A 17817-nucleotide genomic window follows, 5' to 3' on the forward strand; every position below is an offset into this window, starting at 1 on the left:
ATGGACGGACATTTGTTAATGTTATTTATTTAAGTTGGCTCTAGGGTTAACGTAGTAACATAGAAATAATTTCCCCTGTTGTCATGTTGTCATTAGGGCCCGAGCACCGAAATCGGTGAGAGGACCTATTGAAATTGAAAAGATTATTATTAGGGCCCGAGCACCGAAATCGGTGGGAGGCCCTATTGAAATTGAAATGATTATTATTATTATTATTATTATTATTTTTCTTAGCTTAAATGAATTGGCTTTTTGAGGGCTTTAATGTGCTCAAAAAGTTGTAGGAGTTTGCAGTAAATTCGAAGGCGGCGTAAAATTACGTATTCTGGAGTATTTTGAAAAGGGCGTGGCAAAATGGCTCAAGAGCGCCACCTACGGAAAAGCCCCTCATTTAGCATTCACCGATCCTCAAAAAAAACAAAGATTATTGTGTATCATGACTAGATGCACAAAAAAGTCCATCAGTGCATTATGAATAACGCAACAGGAAGCCCGCCAGTTTGACTTTAGTGGCCATTTTGGTCATATTCCATATTTTTTCTTTGATGTACTTGTCGTACAGCTTTCATCAGATCAACTTCAAATTTAGACGATCGTCATCACAACAAATTGGAGATCTAAAGTTATTGAAGGATTACGTTTTAGCAAAACCGTCTGACCGTGGTGTGGCGTTAAAGTTTGATGAAACGCCATCAAAACACAAGCTTCCATATTTCAGACATATTTTGTCCAATTGAGTCCAAACTAGACACATTCGACAAGAGTCGCCACCAGAAGACATGGGTGCAGAAATTGTGACTTACAATCACAGCGCCCCCTGGTGGTAACGCGAAATGTCTTATTTTGGTACGTGTTATGTTTTTATGTACTACTCAGACAGCTTTCATCAGATCAACTTAAAAATTAGATGAGACTCTACAAAACAAGATGAAGATCTAAAGTTATCAGAATTTAAACTTTTCATCATACCGTGTGACCGTGGTGAGGTCTCAAAGTTCGACTAAACGCCAATATAAGCGAGCTTCTGTAACTTAGACATATTTTGTCCAATCGACTCCAAACTACACATATAAGACAAGAGTCGCGACCGGAAGACATCTACCTAGAAATCATGACTTAAAAGGAAAGCGCCCCCTGGTGGCATCAGGAAATGTCTTGTTTTGGTCATCTTACTCTTTGATGTATTTCCCTCCAGCCACTTTACTAAACCATGTCAAACTGTGTCAAATTGGTCTCAAGATATTGATAATGTAGGCATAACATTATTGTGACTTTTCATCATGCAGATTGTTAATGGCGTGGCATCAAAGTTCATCAGCTCATCATGACCTATGAAACCCATTTTAACAGAGTTACCCTGAACGCAGCATGAGACCGCTTTCGGTTTGTTACGTCTCACACTTGGATGTATTTCTCCTCATTCACTTTGCTAAACCATGTCAAACTGTGTCACATGGGTCTCAATATATTGATAATGTAGGCATAACATTGCTGTGAGTTTTCATCATGCGGATTATTCATAGCTTTGCAGCAGACTTCTTCAACTCGCCATGACAAACGAAGCTGCATTTAACACAGCTGCAAGTGAACGCCTCATGAGTTACGTCGTCACAAGCTGCGGAGCTGTGTATCACGAAGAACCGGAGAACGGTTGGCGAGTCTGGATGAGAGGACGGCGGCGGAGTCACTGTGGACGTTGTTCGCTCAGCAGGTTAGAGTGTGGGACTCAAAGCTTTTTTCCCCCGTCCGTCGTGTCTTTTCCTGTGTGAACTCTGCCGCTCTCAACAGCAGCACTGGCTATGAGCTAGCTCCTGCTACCTCCAACGAAGCATCTCTCAACTGCTACGTAAGTTAAACGGACACTTCTGACTGACTGTGATGATAAGCAAAAGAGACACTGTGGATGTGTGATGTGTTGTACTGCATTTGTTTGATCTGTTTACTAATACTAGCTCTAATAAATACTGTATAAATTATATTTTGCTCCTGAATTGAACTGTGTTAAAGGGGTTCACATGGAAAATATATGTTCAATTATGTAAAGGGTGATTTTTGTTACTATTATACTAATGGAGATTTAGCACTTGCTACACATTGTAAGAGCAGCTGTTCAAAGGAGCACTACGTCTTTTAAGGCTCTTTATTCAGAGTCACGGTGTTGATGTCCTGTCACGTGTTACAGTGAAAAATAACCGTGTCTCCCACCTTCAGTATTTAAATCGTTAATCTCAGACAGACTTCACTGAATTCTTTTGTTAAATATGAGTAAGTCATAGCCTTGTAACTTTACTAGAACAGACAGTGTCATACAGAGTTGTGGGTTTATATGCACTACCTATTTCCTAATCTGAAATGATTATGCTCTGATTAACTTTGAACTAATATTTTATTTTTACCATTTAAAAGTCTGTTAATTACTTAACCTGGCCCATGTATGACTTTACATATCTGTGTATTGGTTTCATGTTCCTCTAGAAGGTCCAACTTGACACACAACTTGAATCCAACCAGACTGAACACTGACTCCAGGTACAGACCTGATTTCATTACTTAAAAACAATCAAAGTATTGCACATAATACATAATGTATTAAATTATAATGCAATACTTTTAATGTGCAATAGCTCCATTAAAAACATTCATTGTCATGGTAGTGCACGTTTTAATCCAAAAGCATATTCAAATACACAGTTGAATATCCACAGAAAATAAGATTACACACTTTGTTCATATGTAACTCTTCCTCTACAATAATGACGATCACTTTCATGTTTCCTATCATTTTATTAGGGACAGACGAGCCTGAAGGACACAGCTGTGATGACCATGTTCTGTCTCTTATGGCAAAGCAGAAATATAAAACACTGGGTTCTTATCTAAAGTGTATCAAATCAGATCTCCACCATGTTGCTGCTGAGGACATCAGGTGCTGCAGTTCTTCATCTATGAAGAGAAAAAACGCACTGTTAAAGAATGTTTTGTGTTGTGTATAAAGCACAACAGATTTCAGATAGAACTGTTGTACTGTGGTCTTGGTTTATATCCTCATGGTGAAATGTACATATTTTAAGTCCCTTCTGATAAAAGTGCTGAAAGAAATACAACATTGTACAAATACATAAAATGTCTTTCTACCTCATCAGTACTATTCAAGGTGATAATCTCCCACAGACCTATTGATAACAGTCCAAATCAAGTCTTTCCACTTCTCTCAGTGTGAAAACATAATTCTATAATTAATTTGAGAACTGTTTACAACACTGATGTGTGGAGATTAAAATCATACCTAAACTGTCTAATTCACTGTAAAACTCCATGACATTCGCAGGCCATCTGTAGTTAAGGGAGCAACGCATGGAGTGATGTGTAGATTACTAGTTTGATGATGCATGAGGAGAGGCGGTGGTCGAGTGGCAGAAACTTGGACTATGGGCAGAGAAGGTCTCTGGTTCGTCTTTGGTTCGACTCCATGGAGAGACAACAAAAGTCGCACCTGGATTGATCTGTCCAAAAATCCAAGAGTCTCCCTACCCTCTCTAGTGCCCATGAGCAAGGCACCTCACTCCCCCAACATCTGCTCCCCCGAGTGCCGTACATGGTCGCTCACTGCTCTGTGTGTCCTGCACCAGATGGGTAAAAAGCAGCGATTAAATGTCCCTACCTGCATGAGTGTGCCTTTGCATGTCTGTGCATGTGTTTTGGATGAATACATGGATTTTAATCTTAATCTTTTTATCTTAATCAGTTGTCTTCCAGTTGACCAGCATGAAGCTGCAGATCTCCACCATGTTGCTGCTGGGGACATCAGGAGCTGCATTAATGAGGAGCAGAAGCGTACTGTTATTAATGTTTTGTGTTGTTTATGAAGCACTACTTATTTCAGCTAGAACCGATGTACTAGGGTCTGGGTTTGTATCCTAATGGTTAAATGCACATACTTTAAATCGCTTTTGATAAAACGTGACAAAGAAATACAACATTGTACACATAGATAAAATGTCTTTCTACCTCATCTGTAATATTCAAGGTGATGATCTCCCACAGAGCTGTTGATAACAGTCCACATCAAGTCTCTCCACTTCCCTCAGTGTGAAAACATAATTATATAATTAATTGGAGAAGTGTTTACGACACTGATGTGTGGACATTATAATGTTATCACTACTGTCTAATTCACTCTACAACTCCATGACAGACTAAATAAACGATGTGAAAATAGTAATGGCGGATATACCATCCTGTATCAGAATATTGGTGAAACAGTTACTATCACATGAAACGTACACGTGTAGCGTATTGATAGTAACTCATTAAAAAAAATAATGTCACAACCAAAACAAGACTGTCGAGTTATCTTGCTTCAATCTGTTCATTAGACGTGATAAATAAACGGTAACTTTTATAACAATTACATATTACAAAAAACTTGAGGCATGTAAGCATATGATGATAGATAAAGCAATATGTTATGTTGGATAGTTTCAAGGTTACTTACCTCTAGTTCAGCACCAGCGGCTGGCCAGAAGAAGTGGAGCGATCTTCCTTGCCGCACAGGGCAAACGCAGGCAATGTGGAGACGAGCGCTTGGTCATCGAACGTTCTCTCTTCCCCGACCGCAACAGATTTGAAATTGCCTGTGCTCGGGCCCGTTAGTGCTACAACGTAGCCCTAGTTATTATTATTTTTCTTCGCTCAGTGAATTGGCTTTTTGAGGGCTTTAACGTGCTCAAAAAGTTTCTAAAGTGTACAGTAAATTACAAATGTGCGCAAGTTTACGTTTTCTGAAGTATTTTGAAAAGGGCGTGGAAAAATGGCTCAAGAGCGCCACCTACGGAAAAGCCCCTCATTTAGCATTCACCGATCCTCAAAAAAAACATAGACTATTGTGTCTCATGACAAGATGCACAAAAAAGTCCATCAGTGCATTATGAATAACGCAGCAGGAAGCCCGCCAGTTTGACTTTAGTGGCCATTTCGGTCATATTCCATATTTTTTCTTTGATGTACTTGTCGTACAGCTTTCATCAGATCAACTTCAAATTTAGACGATCGTCATCACAACAAATTGGAGATCTAAAGTTATTGAAGGATTACGTTTTAGCAAAACCGTCTGACCGTGGTGTGGCGTTAAAGTTTGATGAAACGCCATCAAAACACAAGCTTCCATATTTCAGACATATTTTGTCCAATTGAGTCCAAACTAGACACATACGACAAGAATCGCGACCAGAAGACATCGGTGCAGAAATTGTGACTTACAATCACAGCGCCCCCTGGGGGCAACAGGAAGTGTCTTGTTTTTAAGACGTGTTATGTTTTTTTATGTACTACTCGGAGAGCTTTCATCAGATCAACTTAAAAATTAGATGAGACTCTACAAAACAAGATGAAGATCTAAAGTTATCAATATTTAAACTTTTCATCACACCGTGTGACCGTGGTGAGGTCTCAAAGTTCGACTAAACGCCAATATAAGCAAGCTTCTGTAACTTAGACATATTTTGTCCAATCGACTCCAAACTACACATATAAGACAAGAGTCGCGACCGGAAGACATCTACCTAGAAATCATGACTTAAAAGGAAAGCGCCCCCTGGTGGCATCAGGAAATGTCTTGTTTTTGTACATCGTGCGCTTTGATTTATTTGTCGGAGAGCTTTCATCACATCAATTTAAAATTTAGACGGGTGGCATCACAACAAGATGGAGATCTAAAGTTATCAAAGAAACAACTTTTCGACACACCGTCTGACTGTGGCGGGGCGTCAAATCAGCTCACCATGACACACGAAACCGCTTAAAGGGGACATATTCGCTTTAAAGGGGACATATTCTTTCCATTTCAACACAGTTGATATGGTTCCTTGTGGTCTTAATGAAATGTCTGTAAAATATTTTGGTAAAAATACCCCAAGGATAATTTAAAACAGCACCTTTTTACTCTGTCTAAAACAGACCTCCTCAGATCAACCTGCCCCCATCTTACCCCACCCCCTTTCACCCCTCTCATCCCTCCCCCTTCTCACCCCTCCCCCCTCTCTTGGAGGTGTAGGACATGTGCTTGAATGTGTTCTCACTACAGAATGCATTCAACATCTATAGGGCAGATTATGGGCCTCGTGAAAATTTACGTAATCTGGGGTATTTGGAAATGGGTGTGGCAAAATGGCTCAACAGCGCCACCAACGGTGCTTTCCCTCATTTACGGAGAAACACCTCATTTAGCATTCACTGATCCGCACGAAATTGAAGACAGTTGTGTATCATCACCAGATGCACAAAAAACGCGCTCGGAGCAATATGAAAAACGCAACAGGAAGCACGCCATTTTCGATTTCGTGGCCATTTTGGTCATATTCCATAATCTTTTACTTTGATATACTTCTCGTACAGCTTTCATCACATCAACTGAAAATTTAGACGAGCGTCATCACAACAAGATGGAGATCTAAAGTTATCAAAGAAACAACTTTTCGTCACACTGTCTGACTGTGGCGGGGCGTCACATCAGCTCGCCATGACACACGAAAACGCTTTAACTTCCGTGTTCATGGGTCCATCTCCCTCAAACTACATGTGTGTATCATCAGCCCCCCTCCCTTGAAGATATTCAGATGGTTTTAAAGAATGGGCGTGGCAAAATGGCTCAACAGCGCAACCAACGGAGCTTCCCCTCATTTATGGAGAAACACCTCATTTAGAATTCACTGATCCTCACGAAATTGAAGACAGTTGTGTATCATCACCAGATGCACAAAAAACGCGCTCGGAGCAATTTGAAAAACGCATCAGGAACCCCGCCATTTTCTATTTGGACCATATTCCATGTTTTTTATTTTCAAGTACTTCTTGGAGAGCTTTCATCAGATCAACTGAAAATTTAGACGAGTGTCATCACAACAAGATGGAGATCTAAAGTTATTGAAAGATCAATTTTTCGCCACACCGTGTGACCGTGGCGAGGCGTCAAAATGTGACTAAACGCCATCAAAACACAAGCTTCTGTATCTTGGACATATTTGGTCCAATCGAGTTCAAACTACACATGTAAGACAAGAAGCGCGACCTGATGACATCAACAAAGACACCATGACTTAAAATCATAGCGCCACCTGCTGGCTACAGGAAGTGAAGCGTTTATATCGCAGCAGTGCGCAAATGCATGCAACGCTGAGACGAGCGCTTGGTCATCGAACGTTCTCTCTTCCCCGACCGCAACAGACTTGAAATTGCCTGTGCTCGGGCCCGTTAGTGCTACAACGTAGCCCTAGTTGACTTTGTTTTCGTTTTCCACGTTATAAACTGGCTTTCTTTTTCTTGTGTCGACCGAGGGGTGGGGGTGGGGTGCTTAAACTGGGGTTGGGGGAGTTACAGTATGAATACAGTTTACTCTCAGCACTTACACATTTAATACAGGGGTATGACATAACTATACATATAAGAGTAATTCCTCCTGTCACCTAATGTCGTCATATACGTGTATTTAGTTTTCTTACAAACACTTTCACCATTATTTCTCTTTTTATCTGCTGCCATTGTTTGCTATTGTAATAGGATATATATATATATGTATATGTCATGTTCTCATAAACATGTATTTAGCTACCTTCTATAACATGCTTTACTTTTCATCTGTCATAATACCCTTATGCCACATCTGAGTTTTTCATAGGATTATTACAATATTACAAGACTGATGGTCTGGCTTTTTCATGTACTTACAATTTAAAATGTATTTTAAAAGTTCATGCATTTCTGTCACCAAAGGCAACATCTTGGGGTATAACATAACTATACATATAAGAGTAATTCCTCCTGTCACCTAATGTTGTCATGACCGTGTATTTAGTTTTCTTACAAACACTTTCACCATTATTTCACCTTTTATCTGCTGCCATTGTTTGCTATTGTAATAGGATATATATATACATGTATATGTCATGTTCTCATAAACATGTCTTTAGCTACCTTCTATAACATGCTTTAGTTTTCATCTGTCATAATACCCTTATGCCACAACTGAGTTTTTCATAGGATTATTACAATATTACAAGATTGATGGTCTGGCTTTTTCATGTACCTACAATTTAAAATCTACTTTAAATGTTCATGCATTTCTGTCACCAAAGGCAACATCTTCGAAATCACATAAGGGAATGGCAGACTCAGAGTGGATGTCACGGCTGAGGAAGTTTGCCAACACTGGGTCCTGGCCTGCAGGGGAGGGAAACAGGCCAGCTCCCAGGCAGAAGAAGTGGTACCAGCTTTATCAAATGGTATATGTACATAAATTACCCTAATTTGCATTGTTTTATACTATCACAATGAATGTTATACATAAAAAGCAGTAACTTAAGTTGTATGCACTTAATTAAAATGTACATCTATTATTTTTAGATTGAGAAATGTCCAAGGATGGGACATTCACATCAGTCTTTGTTTGGTCATGTGAGACATTGTACATGTGGATTCCACACTCAGAAGGTAATCCTTTTCAATATAAGTAATATATATATATATATATATATATGTATTTATATATACACAACACTAATGTATGTACTCATGACACAACAGCCAACCACAGCAAGTACTACCCAGGGTCCCACAGGGCAACAGGCAGTAGCAGTGGCTCCTGTCCTTCCATGCACAGTGGAGCGACAGGCAGTAGCAGTGGCTCCCACCCTTCCAGGCACAGTGGTGCAACAGGCAGTAGCAGTGGCTCCTGTCCTCCCAGGCACTGTGGGGCAGAAACAAAGTACAGCAGGCAGTGCGGTCCCAAAGCAGCGACCCCTGTTGAATTTGTCAATGGTATTCAGAGATTAATTAAGATTCACTGAATGATTGTTTACAATATAACCCTCTCGTGACACAGCCTTTTGCTCTATTGCCTTTCAGTTTACAAAGCCTAGATTTGGTGGCTCCCATGTCACGGCTGCAAAGCCGAATCTTAGTGCTAGCAGGAGAGTAACACAGGTAAATAAGAGATCAAATTGCATCACTTTACATTGTGTTTTTAAGACAACTCACTTAGACTGAATGCTTTACAGACCCAAGCCACCAACCTCCCCACAACTTCTCCGGCCAGCATTGCTATCTTAGTAAGTATTTTAGGTATAGGTTTTCCCAAGACTATTAACAGCATTAAAAGCCATTCAAGTCTAAAATAAAATTTGAAGCCTCAATATTATTGTTTCATGTAGCGCGGCTGTTTGAACTAATAGCTTATGTTTCGATTGTGTTGTCAATGTATCTTCCTTGCTGTGTATTTACAGGCTCCAGACCCTCAGACACATGCTCAGGCTTCGGTGCCTGTCCTCAGCACCACAGCAGTGTGTGCCTCTGTGTCAGTGAGTTATTTAACATTTAATTTCATACTGTGGAGCATAAGCAGCGTCTTTCATTATAATCAAATATGTTGATCCATTTTTTTGTTATTGCACAGACCGCTGACTCCAGGACAGAGACTGAAACACAGCTGCCCCGTTTGTGGTCAGAAGGCTTGCCTCCTGTGGACCATAAATGGATTGTGAAGTCTCTGTTCAAGATGGGGCCAAGAGGAAAATTAGTGCTTAAAGAGAATCTGAAGCTCTGGCACTTTCCACCACAGCCTAGTGGCCTTTACCATCAGGCTCCGGGTCCAGACCGCTTTTTTGCCCATCCACTTCTGGTCTGGATGCCTTACAAGCTGTGGAAGGTGAAGGTGGTCTGTCCAAACCTTGCCTGTGGAGGGCACCAGCTAACAGGAGCGGGTCTGCACAAGAGGGCACGCCGAGTCCTGGACGAGGACAGGATGTACAACATGGTGACAGAGACACTAACCTGCACCAAATGTAGATCCAGCCACGTGTCCTGGAGTCAGACTGTCCTCAAACAACTGTCCAAGGCACAGCAGACACAATTCCGGGTCATCCTCACACAAAAGTGATTACCGTTAATTTACTCTCTTGCCTTTTCAAGTAGAAATGCAGTATATAAAATACAATTACTGATATATCTGTCTATGATCAAGGTTTGCATGTGACATCCGGGTGATCCGAAAACTGCGGGAGAGAGGCCTTGGTAACAGCCCAACGCAGCTTTTAAAGAAGCTGAAGGAGAACCACACAGAGGAGTGGATGAGTCGCGCATTGATGTACACCGACGAGTGTGTGGACTTCAGCGAGCGACCCGCACTGCTGCCCCTGTCGTTTCCCGAGGCTCCAGAGCCTGCTGTTGTGCCGAGCTGTAAGTGGCTCCTGTCCGTTTACTGCCAGGACATTTTGACGAGGGTGGATGACATCATGGCCAGGATTACCTCAACATATGGCACAGTCCTCAAGATGGATTCCACCAGAAAGGTAAAAGATTCTTTGTCTTTCAAATCTGCTGATTATATTAAGATTAATAAGTAATTGATTAGTCCCTCAATGGGGAAATTTAGAATGTTACAGCAGCAGAAAGACATAAAAATAAGTAGCATGTAGAACTAGGGTGAGGGATATAAAGAAGGATATAGAAACATAGTACAGTGAATTTTGCACCGTTGAGAAGTGTTAAAGTGACAGTCCATAGTGAGGTTGCATGTAGTTTTACTAGGAGCAGAGGTGGTTGTATAGCCTTATAGATATATTATTAACGACTGCCTGTATTTCTGAATCATGTTCACAGAGGTCCTCTACATTTTTTGTGCTTCAGATCACCAAGAAGCTCGCTGGAACAGCCAAAGGGACAGCCCACTGGCTAACCTCTGTGGGTAATGAGTACGGTCAGGTTCTCATCAGTGTCATGACCGCTCAGGAGGGAGCTGGCCTGGACTTGATGGCAGCGGGATTGATGAAGAGGTACCAGCTGGCCGGTGTGGATCCCCCTGTTGCCTTATATGTGGACTGTGGCTGCTGCACCGAGGGAGGAGAGACCAAGCTGAAGGCCAGATTCAGCGGGTGGCCGGACATTATTGTAAGGCTTGATATCTGGCACTTTATGCGCAGACTTGCTCTGGGATGCACAACAGATGCTCATCAGCTGTACCCAGGATTTATGTCTCGCCTTTCAGCGAGCATATTTGAGTGGGATGCAGCTGATTTAGCTTTGTTGCGAGAAGCAAAAAGGCAGCAGCTTCGGTCCCAGGGTCTGCCCTCCCTCACTGATGGCGACATAGACAAACAACTCTCCAGGGAGGAGATGTCTCTCCACTGTCGTAGGAGGACCCGTGGTGAGGAGACCACCATTCGCCTGCTGGAGGAGCTGCTTGGGTTGCTGATGGGCAGCAGAGGTAATGACTCCAGTGGTGTTCCCCTGTTTGACCGAGAGAGGATGGAGCACATCTGGCGTGTCCAGAGAAAGCACGTCAAATGCATCCAGGACCCACCAGGTGTTGCTCTATACACCAAGACAGGGGAGCTCACAAAGGGAGGTGTGCGGTTACCTGTTTACAGATGTGCCAGGGGCTCTACATCTCTCGAGTCATTTCATCTACACCTCAACCGCTTCATACCAGGTTTGTGTCTGTCAGACATTTAAGTTTATATGCTGAATAGTCCAAGAATATTTCATCGTTTGATATTTAATATGTATTTAATGTGTACTTTTAGGGACGAGTGCCAACAGTCTGAACTTTCAGATATATCTCCTGGAAGGGCTTCACAGATGGAACCACGACCGGGGGGTTGCTGCTCTGTCCACTGGACAATCTCCTTTGCGCAGCTACTCCAGTGACCTGGTTCAGGCCCTCAACAACAATTATCAGAAGCTGTTTGGCAGGAAGGTGGTACCACAGTTCTGTCCACCCTCACGGTACACTGGTAAGCATTTGTGATTGCATTGGTAATTTACCTCAATTTTTAAACCCTTTATTAACTGTATCAACTTTTGTAAACAATCTAATTTAATTCTGTTGTTTCAGGAGAGCTCATAGGGATGCAATATCTGTTCCGGCAGACTGGTCAGGCACTGCAGGATATGCACCCTGATTCAGAGGAAGCTGCAACCCTGATAGAACAGCATGACGTGGAGGACGACATGGAGCTTGATGAGGGTTTTGCTGACATCATGGAAGATCCCACTGTGTTGAACCTTGGGGTTCCTCAGGCTTCAGCATCTCAGACTCCTGATCCCTCTGCCATTTCTTCTCCTCTTCTCTCCCTGGTTCCTGGTACATCCACCCTGGCTCCTAGTATTTCCACCCTGGCACCTGGCTCATCCTCTGAGGTCCCTGGTACATCCACCCTGGCACCTGACACATCAACCCTGGCCTCTAGTTCCTCCTCTGAAGATGATATTCATGCTGAAGATGAAGACATGGTAAGTCTAGCTGTGTTCGTTTTAGAATATGCATGTAGATATGTGCATGCTTCTTCACTATTTTTGATTACACATGTTAACATATTTTATCATTAAACAAAAAAAGTTTTGTGAGTGAAAGTTTTACACCCTATAAACTGTTGAATCTTTTTTACAGGCTGTTGATGACCAAAATCTCCCCGGATACCAGCATGTGGACAGACTTGCTGAGTATTTGGTGGCGCTTCGGGATCAGACGTCTCTTTGTCTTAGCAACCAACAGGCGAGTAGGATAGTGTCACTGTGGGACAATCTGAATCAAGGTGACAAGCAGCGGGTGGTTTATGCAGCACGACATCAGGAGAGACTTTTGAGTGGACGCTTCAGAACTCCAAAGACGCCCTCAAAAACCCCTGGTGTGGAGAGTACCACCCGCTGCATGTTGGGTGCGAGTAGCACACCTGCCCAGTGGCCTGACTGCTGCCGGTTGGTGGAAACCATGTTCATCAGACTCTGCAATATACACCAAAGCCCGGCAAAAAAGGGTAAGAGGGCTACTTCTCGGTGGTCCTTAATTTTGAGGGATTACCGCAAGATAAGGCAGCTTGTTGTCGGCAACTGCCGGGTGATGCAGGGTTCTGAAATTCAGCTGGTGGAGGTGAATCAGAGCACGCTCATCCAGTGGCATAATCACCGGCAGAAGAAACAGGAGCTCTCTGTGCTGCTCCAAGGCACTGCATTGCCTCCAGCCCTGGCAGAATCCGATGAGCCTCTTCAGGAGGCAAGATTGCTCCCTGCTGCACCCACGCCTGCCCGGAATGAACATCAATACCGGCTGCCGCAGAGTACAGCAGGTCAGGCCAAACAGAGGCAGACGGGATCTGGTCAGCTCCCTGTCAACATAAGGCCAAAGGGACCAGTGAAGAGACAGTTATATGCAACCCCACCAGCTCCAGCACCAGGACCCATCATTACACCTCACATCTTAACACCATCCGGACTGGTTCAGGTTGTCTTTCCTGTGCCAGTAGGCAGCTATCCTCAAACCAGTGCGCCTACCAGCACAGTGGAAGCTGACCCCGCCCCTAAAAGGCCATATAGGCGAACAGTGGCCAGCAACACTTGCAAAAAGTGTGGCCAGTTCCGCACTTCTGTCACTGGACACAGCCAGTACCATGGAAAGGTGTATTGCCCTCAGTTTGAAGCCTTAACAAAAGACCAGTGGTTGGAGGAAATGAGGAAAAAGATGTAAATAGTTCATATTTGTAAATAATAGTTTTATTGTAAATAGTTTTTTTAAATGTTTGTATTTAATTCTGGGTACTACTGCGATAGTCAATTCCATATGCCCTGTTTTTTATCTGTCTGTTTAAATTCAATGTTTCTATAATTCTTATTTCTATGAACACATAAAACTGGTTTACAGCAATATATGAGTGGGTGTTTTTAATGACAGTTAGCAGCACATCAACAACAACAACAACCTCCATAAGAATAATTATGGTGATTCTTATAATGATGAAGCACATTCAATAAGAGAAACATGGTTTGTGAAGTTAATATGGGAGGTGGTCTCTGATGTACAGTAGAAGAAATGTCCTGATGAGGGACCGGAATGGAAAGATCCTCCACTCCTGTCGTTTGATGAGTCCTGTGGAGTGGGAGGTAGTGCAGGTAGGTGTTATTACACAATGAACTAGTCTCATAACAATATAATGTGTAGAAAAATAGGAGGAAATTCGTAATCATATGAGGAATGAACACGCACCTTCGCAATCCCGGAGTCTAGGGTTCGAGTCCCACTCGTGCAATGACCAAAAACATCAAAAGTGTTATATTTGTGTCTAGTCAGCTAGAAATACATTTATCTAATAGAAATTGATATAAAACTTCACATCGCTCCTTTCCTTTTCCTTCTTTCCCTTTTTCCTCCCTTTTCTCCTCTTTTCTCTTCTTCCCCTTCCTTCCCCCTTTCTTCCCCTTCCTTCCCCTTTCTTCCCCTTCTTTGACGGACTATTGTTCCCCAGCTTGAACGCAGCGCCTTAGACCGCTCGGCCATCCTGACTACTAAAACATAAAAACAAGCCCAGTAAATTCAATCAAAAGCTAGCAAAGACAAGAGTTTTAAAAAGTTGAAGCGGTCAAAATGCCTTGTGTGCAAATATCTTGCCTATGAGATGCTGAAAGAGATACAGAGGTATCAACAATTTTTAGCAAGGCTACGAGGAGTCAATCAGTGTTGTTCAGGTGCTGACCTTGACTATGTAGAAAGGTAAGAGTGCTATAAATGTGGTACATCTTTAATTGCAGGTCCCACCGAGATTTGAACTCGGATCACTGGATTCAGAGTCCAGAGTGCTAGCCATTACACCATGGAACCCAGTTCAGTTGTGGTAATCTTAGGCCCGCCAGCCCGTCACATCAACCAGTTAGAGGATTTGAGAGATGCTTTGAATTCAAAATGTGTTTGCAAAGGAAAACAGCCGATGCAGTTAATCTCTCCAGTGACCATATTTTCTTCATGATGACCAAATAACTGCATAGGTAAGCTGTCAGAAGTGGGATTTGAACCCATGCCTCCAATGGAGACTGCGACCTGAACGCAGCGCCTTAGACCGCTCGGCCATCCTGACTAATAAAACATAAAAACAAGCCCAATAAATTCAATCAAAAGCTAGCAAAGACAAGAGTTTTAAAAAGTTGAAGCGGTCAAAATGCCTTGTGTGCAAATATCTTGCCTATGAGATGCTGAAAGAGATACAGAGGTATCAACAATTTTTAGCAAGGCTACGAGGAGTCAATCAGTGTTGTTCAGGTGCTGACCTTGACTATGTAGAAAGGTAAGAGTGCTATAAATGTGGTACATCTTTAATTGCAGGTCCCACCGAGATTTGTACCCGGATCACTGGATTCAGAGTCCAGAGTGCTAGCCATTACACCATGGAACCCAGTTCAGTTGTGGTAATCTTAGGCCCGCCAGCCCGTCACATCAACCAGTTAGAGGATTTGAGAGATGCTTTGAATTCAAAATGTGTTTGCAAAGGAAAACAGCCGATGCAGTTAATCTCTCCAGTGACCATATTTTCTTCATGATGACCAAATAACTGCATAGGTAAGCTGTCAGAAGTGGGATTTGAACCCACGCCTCCAATGGAGACTGCGACCTGAACGCAGCGCCTTAGACCGCTCGGCCATCCTGTAATAAATGAGTAATCTGTCAGAAGTGGGATTTGAACCCACGCCTCCAATGGAGACTGCGACCTGAACGCCAGCAGCCGTCGGATCGTCCGGGGAAATGTTTGAAATGTTGAGGAAGATCTGACCTGACAGCCAATCAGGTTCGCGTCCTCAACATTCAGCGGCCAATCGCTGGGGCGAATTGTTCCCTTCGCTCGAACATTTCAAACATTTGACCAATCACAAGGCTTAAATGTTGAAATGTTTGAGACAGCTGATGTGGGCGGGGATGCCTCCGGGAGGGGGCAAGCTGGGGGCGGTCCCAGAGGACGAGCTGACCTGGGAGGACCCGCGCCGCCGGAGTTTACGCTACGCTAGCTTGAGAACGGTCCGACGCTAAAGCTAAGTCTTTCATTCGAAACTACCAAGTTCTTCAAAATGGTAAGAATTTACACATTGAATAGAGTTGCATGATTTGCCCTTAAGTAAAGCAGTTCTTCCACCTGTCTTGTTAAGTTGTCATATCCATGTATTTAGCTAAATGCATTAAAATAAACTCTGTTATCTGACGGCGATTTCGTCGGTTGTCATGGACGGACATTTGTTAATGTTATTTATTTAAGTTGGCTCTAGGGTTAACGTAGTAACATAGAAATAATTTCCCCTGTTGTCATGTTGTCATTGACTTTGTTTTCGTTTTCCACGTTATAAACTGGCTTTCTTTTTCTTGTGTCGACCGAGGGGTGGGGGTGGGGTGCTTAAACTGGGGTTGGGGGAGTTACAGTATGAATACAGTTTACTCTCAGCACTTACACATTTAATACAGGGGTATGACATAACTATACATATAAGAGTAATTCCTCCTGTCACCTAATGTCGTCATATACGTGTATTTAGTTTTCTTACAAACACTTTCACCATTATTTCACCTTTTATCTGCTGCCATTGTTTGCTATTGTAATAGGATATATATATACATGTATATGTCATGTTCTCATAAACATGTCTTTAGCTACCTTCTATAACATGCTTTAGTTTTCATCTGTCATAATACCCTTATGCCACAACTGAGTTTTTCATAGGATTATTACAATATTACAAGACTGATGGTCTGGCTTTTTCATGTACTTACAATTTAAAATGTATTTTAAAAGTTCATGCATTTCTGTCACCAAAGGCAACATCTTGGGGTATAACATAACTATACATATAAGAGTAATTCCTCCTGTCACCTAATGTTGTCATGACCGTGTATTTAGTTTTCTTACAAACACTTTCACCATTATTTCACCTTTTATCTGCTGCCATTGTTTGCTATTGTAATAGGATATATATATACATGTATATGTCATGTTCTCATAAACATGTCTTTAGCTACCTTCTATAACATGCTTTAGTTTTCATCTGTCATAATACCCTTATGCCACAACTGAGTTTTTCATAGGATTATTACAATATTACAAGATTGATGGTCTGGCTTTTTCATGTACCTACAATTTAAAATCTACTTTAAAAGTTCATGCATTTCTGTCACCAAAGGCAACATCTTCGAAATCACATAAGGGAATGGCAGACTCAGAGTGGATGTCACGGCTGAGGAAGTTTGCCAACACTGGGTCCTGGCCTGCAGGGGAGGGAAACAGGCCAGCTCCCAGGCAGAAGAAGTGGTACCAGCTTTATCAAATGGTATATGTACATAAATTACCCTAATTTGCATTGTTTTATACTATCACAATGAATGTTATACATAAAAAGCAGTAACTTAAGTTGTATGCACTTAATTAAAATGTACATCTATTATTTTTAGATTGAGAAATGTCCAAGGATGGGACATTCACATCAGTCTTTGTTTGGTCATGTGAGACATTGTACATGTGGATTCCACACTCAGAAGGTAATCCTTTTCAATATAAGTAATATATATATATATATATATATATGTATTTATATATACACAACACTAATGTATGTACTCATGACACAACAGCCAACCACAGCAAGTACTACCCAGGGTCCCACAGGGCAACAGGCAGTAGCAGTGGCTCCCACCCTTCCAGGCACAGTGGTGCAACAGGCAGTAGCAGTGGCTCCTGTCCTTCCACGCACAGTGGAGCGACAAGCAGCAGCAGTGGCTCCCACCCTTCCAGGCACAGTGGTGCAACAGGCAGTAGCAGTGGCTCCTGTCCTCCCAGGCCCTGTGGGGCAGAAACAAAGTACAGCAGGCAGTGCGGTCCCAAAGCAGCGACCCCTGTTGAATTTGTCAATGGTATTCAGAGATTAATTAAGATTCACTGAATGATTGTTTACAATATAACCCTCTCGTGACACAGCCTTTTGCTCTATTGCCTTTCAGTTTACAAAGCCTAGATTTGGTGGCTC

The 17817-nt window shown here is 42.3% G+C and overlaps 1 long non-coding RNA gene and 2 other non-coding genes across 3 annotated transcripts; all 3 read right to left on the reverse strand.

The window, feature by feature from the left end:
- Positions 1-2648: 2648 nt before the first annotated feature.
- Positions 2649-4138, reverse strand: LOC133952006 (uncharacterized). Its single transcript, XR_009920513.1, has 3 exons — positions 4009-4138; positions 3662-3811; positions 2649-2943 (listed from the first exon to the last, which is right to left on the reverse strand). It is a non-coding gene; the product is annotated as an uncharacterized LOC133952006 (long non-coding RNA).
- A 10431-nt stretch (positions 4139-14569) lies between these two features.
- On the reverse strand, positions 14570-14641 carry trnaq-cug (transfer RNA glutamine (anticodon CUG)). Its single transcript has one exon. It is a non-coding gene; the product is annotated as a tRNA-Gln (tRNA).
- Positions 14642-14811: 170 nt separating this feature from the next.
- trnal-cag (transfer RNA leucine (anticodon CAG)) lies at positions 14812-14894 on the reverse strand. The gene has a single exon. It is a non-coding gene; the product is annotated as a tRNA-Leu (tRNA).
- Between the last annotated feature and the right edge of the window lie 2923 nt (positions 14895-17817).

This window comes from Platichthys flesus, chromosome 4, assembly GCF_949316205.1.
Source record: "Platichthys flesus chromosome 4, fPlaFle2.1, whole genome shotgun sequence".
In the NCBI taxonomy this organism is placed as follows: Eukaryota; Metazoa; Chordata; class Actinopteri; order Pleuronectiformes; family Pleuronectidae; genus Platichthys; species Platichthys flesus.